The following is a 6,070-nucleotide window of genomic DNA, read 5'->3' as shown; positions in this document are numbered from 1 at the left end:
CATATGACTATAACTAGAGGCCTGGTGAACGAAATTTGTGCATGGGATGGGGGTCCCTCAGCCCAGCCTGCACCCTCTCCAATCTGGTACCCCTTGGGGGATGTCTGACTGCCTCTCACAATTCAGGACCGCTGGCTCCTAACCACTCTCCTGCCTGCCTGCCTGCCTAATCACCCCTAACCCTTCTGCCTGCCTGCCTGATCTCCCCTAACTGCTCCCCCACCAGCCTGATCACCCCTAACTGCTTCTATCTCACCCCACATCCAGGACCCAGGATTCCCTCCTCCAGCAGGCACCTGGGACCCAGGATTCCCTCCCTCTGGCCACTGCAGGCACCCAGGATCCAGGCCAGCTTCACCAGGGCCAACCACAGCTGCAAGAGACCATGGGCGGGTGACTTCACCTGCCTCAGCTGCAGGCGCCTGGGACAGTGGGGCAGGCAGCTTGTCCCTCTCCTGAGCCGCAGGCGCAGGTGCAGCCTCTGGTACCCTGGACTACAGGGCGGGTGGCTTGTCCCTCTCCCAGGCCGCAGCCTGGCTGGTTCCCCTTCCTCTCTCGTGAGCTCGTTTGTGCCTGGCTGGTCCCCATTCCTCTCTCCCAAGGGTTGAGTGTGAGTCATTACAACATGACGGTGTGAGGGCATGATGACCATTTGCATATTAGCTCTTTATTATATAGGACTAGCAGCCCGGTGCACGAAATTAGTGCATGGAGAGGGGGTTATGTGTACAGCAGACAAGCCTGCACCCTCTCCAATCTGGGACCCCTCGAGGGATGTCTTGCTGCTCCTAGTGGGACATCCCTCTCACAATCCAGGACTGCTGGCTCCCAACCGCTTGCCTGCCTGCCTGCCTGATTGCTTCTTCCTGCCAGCTTGATCACTCCCTAACCACTCCCCTGCCAGCCTGATCGATGCCTAACTGCTCCCCTGTCAGCCTGGTCCCCCACAACTACCCTCCCCTGCAGGACTGGGTCACCCACAACTGCCCTCCCCTACAGGCCTGGTCCCCCACAACTGCCCTCCTCTTGTGGCCATCTTGTGTGTTGGAATGATGGTCAATTTGCAGATTACCTCCTTATTATATAGGATGGTTGTTGGTCCTGGGCTAAAAACAGTACTTAACATTTTCAGTAGAAAATGAAGAAGGACGGTCTCTAGGAATCTGGTAGGAGAAACAGTGTATCACATAGGTATCTCAAGGTCACTTAGCTATAAAATATTAGAAATGAAATTCAAGTGTAGGTTTTTCTTATTGAAATGTATTTTGTTACCACAACAATATAAATATGTATTGCTACAGTCCAATCTAGAACACAGTACCCTACACTGCTCTTTAATTCTCAATAAGTCATTAATTTGACTTGTTTCTGAAAAGTTTAACTGGCAGGTTAGCATATAAACAAATTGTTTATTACCTAACTTATATTCTAAATCCATTTTAGCAAAAATTGATCTGTATATCTCAGAGTTGGATAAAAGAATATTAGATCTAAAAGCAATACCTCTTGAAGTTAGAGATGTAGCAACAATTGGAAATTTCAAAAGCTTCTTACCGAAAAGTTCACAAATTACTTACGAATTCAAGTATTAAAATAAAATGGGAGTGCCCTCAAACAGAAAAATGTAGAAACTGACCCTTGGCCTGTTCTCTACTTGGTATTTGATTTTATATCTTCAAAGCATTGTAGAGTTGAAAGGGCATATGTTTGTTGAAAGGTTTTCAGTAGTGCCTACCGAATACGATGGTAACCAACCTTTCCTGGACCCAATTACAGTGCTCTGTCAACAGAGGTACAGATGGAACAATGCCCTCTATGACATGTAAAATATAAGTAAGTTGGTAGTTTTGATGCCTGGCATAAATATAGAGTGCTCTCTGTCCTGTTTAATTCAGTCATAAATCACGGAATATCAAAGAAGACAAGGCTCTAGATCAGTGGTTCTCAACCTTCCTAATGCTGTGACCCTTTAATACAGTTCCTCATGTTGTTTTTACCCCCAACCATAAAATTATTTTCGTTGCTACTTCATAACTGTAATTTTGCTACTGTTGTGAATCGTAATGTAAATATCTGATATGCAGGATGTATTTTCATTGTTCACGACCCACAGATTGAGAACCACTGCCCTAGATAAAAATAGATATCAGGATCCTCTTCTCTACCCTTTGTAATATGGCTTTAAAGGGAAAAAGGACCTAGTAGGAAAACAAAAAATATCATATTACTAAACTATAAACAGTCATGGAGTTTCTTCTTTCTAAGACAGGATTAGATTGACCAAGGTGTAGTCTGATGAGCAAAGAGTAGATGAGTGGATAAAAAAGCTGTGGTACATCTGCACCATGGAATACTATGCAGCAGTAAAAAAGAAGGATCTATTACCCTTGGAGACAGCAAGGATGGACCTGGTGATTATTATGCCAAGCTAAATAAGGCAGTCAGAGAAAGACAAATGTCATGTGATCTTACTCATATATGGAATCTAATGAACAAAATAAACTGATGAATAAAATAGAACCAGAAACATGGAAACATGGAACAGACTAACAAATCTCAGAGGGAAGGGAGGTGGGGTGGGGGCTGGGAGAGATTAACCGATGAACTTATATGTTAACATGTATTGTCCATGGACATAGACAATAGGGTGGTGAAGACCTGGGATGGGGCAGGAACCAGGTAGAGGGGGAAATGAGAGGAAAAAAGTGGGGTCATCTATAATATTCCCAACAATAAAGATTAAAAAAAGAAAAACATAGTCTGATTCCCACTACATGGTAGAAAAAAAGATACTTTAACTTTTCTCCCTCTGTATGGTTCCCCACAACCATAAGGGCAGTTGGTTAACGGGAGAATGATCCTAGTACATGGAGAAACAAATCCTGTTATTTACAGATAAAGTTGAGACTCTGATATGCTGCTGGTGACAAAAAGAGGACTCATCCATAACTTTAAACCCTGAATTAAATGAACAAGCTGTATCTTTCTAAAAAGAGGTCTAGTAATATTTAGAAAAATATAAAGCCACAATAATGTATGTAAGGAATATTTATTGAGCATCTACTATGAGCAAGGCACAATCCCAGATACTGGGAACACAAGAGTGAGCAAAACACAGTAATCCTTGCCCTTGTGGTTTTAGCATTCTAATAAGAAGACCACTTAAAATAATTTTTAAATTAAAAAAATAAACTCCCCAAGCAACATAGGACTTAAAAAATGGAAGTGCTACAAAGAAAACAAACAAGATTTAATGAAAAGGAATAAATAGTAAGGCCAGTGGGAGAGACCTAGATACAATTTAGATAAGATTATCAGAGAAGAAAACTTTATAGGTATGACATTTAAGCTGAAATATAAAGAATACATAGCCTTCTTTGCACAGCTATCTGAGTTATTTTTTTCCTAATGGGAAGCACTCAAGACAGCACTAGGGAAAAGTCTGTTTTGTTGGAGTTTGTAGAAGAAGGAGCCTAGTTTGCAAGAAAATACAGAAACCTGATATCACAGGACTATGTAGGAAATAAAGAAATTAGGTCTTATTTTTGTTATGCTGATAAATCATTGAAAAGGAGTAACATAATCAAATTTATTTTTTAAATATCTGTGTACTATGTGTGTGTGGGTGTGTGTAGAATAGATATACTAAATTGGCTCTAAAGAATACCAGTCAGGTAGCTATAATCACCAGCAAAGTGAAGACAACAGGATGTATAAAAATACAAAATATTAAGAAAGCTTAACAAGTTTATTAATATACTAGTGGCTCAGTGCACACAATCCGTGCACATTAAAAGGGAATTAATTAGAGGAAATATTTTAATATTGCTATTTGCCCTTTCTCTGTAATAGAAGTGTCAGAGATGGAAGAAAATTAATAAAATGTATATGAAAATCTCCCTCTTGTCAGAGTCTGGGGCACGCCACGGGACCCAGAGTCAAGGCCCTGCCCAGTCGCATGCACCTCGAAATTGCGTGAGACCCAGACCCAGCTGTCCCCACCCCCGTCAAGCCCTGCAGGGCGGGAGGTGCAGCATCAGGTCCCCCGGCCTGGTGCCAGGTGTGGGTGGCACAGCCTCACATCTACAGTCAAGCCCTGTGGGCAGGGGTTCAACCTCAGGTCCCCTGGTGCAGCCTCAGGTCTCCCGGCCCCGGTGTTGGGGCAGGAGACGTGGCCCCAGGTCCCCAGGCCCTGGTGCCAGGGCAGGGAACGCGGCCTCAGGATCCCCGGCCCTGGCACAAGGTTGTGAGGGCGCAAATGCACTAGGGTGTGACAATCATTTGCATATTAGCTCTTTATTATACAGGAAGAACAACATAGAAAATGTCTATCTAAATACTAGCAAGGGGCATTTTTTAAAAAATATGATTGTTAAGGAAAGATCCTGAGTTTTAATTCTGGAAATGGCAGTCTATTATTGGACCACACATCCTGCTGCAAGTATACTTAGAAATGTGGAGAAATGTATTCTAAAAGTCATATTTAGTGGCATAAGAAAGCTACCAAGGCATTGAAGAATTGTGGAGCCAAGACAGGGAAGAGTAGGTAATCACAGAGAGGTAAGCCCTGCATGTGCACCAATGTTTATTCTCAAATTTTGTGTTGATTCAGAACACCAGTTTGGAGGCTAAGGACAGAGCATATGGAATCATTATCCTGTTGGACACATTTTGGAGTTCAGGGTCCAACGAAAAGAGTAAACCCTGGTAAATCATCCAGGGCTTCACCTTAGTGTAATAAGGGTAAAGTAGCAATATATCTGCCTCATAGTACAGAATCACCTCATTTCCTGACTGGATTATGATACTCTATGCCTAGCTGCCTCCAAGACAAATAAGAGTGACTCCATATTACAAGAATGTCATTCAGAGCTTCAAATTAGTTTCATAATTTTTCCTAAACAATGTTCAGCACACAATAGAAAATAATTAGGCGTATGAAATGTATGAGGTAATGTAAAACAAATAGAAAAACTAAACAGACTAAAGGGTGATCAAGGCAATGGTTGTATGAAGATTCAAATTTTAAAATAATGAATAATAATATGTTTTAGAAATGACATGTCAAACAATAATTTCTCATAGAAATGAAAGTATAAAAAGGAGTCAAATAGAAATTCTGGAGTGAATTATACAACAAATAAAAATAAAGAACTGAGCCCTAGCCGGTTTGGCTCAGTGGATGGAGCGTCGGCCTGCAGACTGAGGGGTCCCAGGTTCGATTCCCATCAGGGGCATGTGCCTTGGTTGCAGGCACATCCCCAGTGGGGAGTGTGCAGGAGGCAGCTGATCAATGTTTCTCTCTCATCGATGTTTCTAACTCTCTATCCCTCTCCCTTCCTCTCTGTAAAGAACCAATAAAATATATTTTAAAAAAATAATAATATGATAAAACAAACAACTCCAGCATTTTAACTTGGAATCACAAGAGAGAAAATGAAGAAAGTAAATATGTGGGGGGAAATTTGCTAAGAATTTTCCAAAACTGATGAGTGGCACCAAGTCACACATCCAAGAGGCACTATGCACCTCCATAAGGATAAATAGAAATAAACCCACATTGTAGTAGCTGCACAAAATCAAGGACAAATATTTGTAGGAAGCAAGATAAAATGAGAGATAATCCTAAAAAAAAATCAAAAAAAAACACAACAACAACAAAAACACACAACAAAAGTAACATTGATCCAAGCCAAAAGCCTAAAGCTGAGTATTTCTTAATAAGCTTGGCATTTCAAACAAGAGTATTTTGGTTGAAATAAAACATATACCAACATCTTTCTAAGCTACTAATTCAGGAGAGAAAAAAAAGGAGAAAAACTGCAAATGTAATGCTTTATATACAAACTAGGGGCCTGGTGCACGAACTTCGTGCATTGGGTGTGTGTGTGGGGAGGGGGGGTCCCTCAGCCCAGCCTGCCCCCTCTCACATACTGGGAGACCCCAGGCGTTGACCCCCATCACCCTCCAATCGCATAATCAGGCCTGGCCAGGGGACCCTGGGCAGAGGTGTCAGGCCTGGGCAGGGGACCCTCTTTTCCCCCCATCACTGGTTCTGCCCCCAGCCCTC

This window comes from Myotis davidii, unplaced genomic scaffold, assembly GCF_000327345.1.
Source record: "Myotis davidii unplaced genomic scaffold, ASM32734v1 scaffold1421, whole genome shotgun sequence".
In the NCBI taxonomy this organism is placed as follows: Eukaryota; Metazoa; Chordata; class Mammalia; order Chiroptera; family Vespertilionidae; genus Myotis; species Myotis davidii.
Note: the sequence above shows the minus strand (reverse complement) of the source record.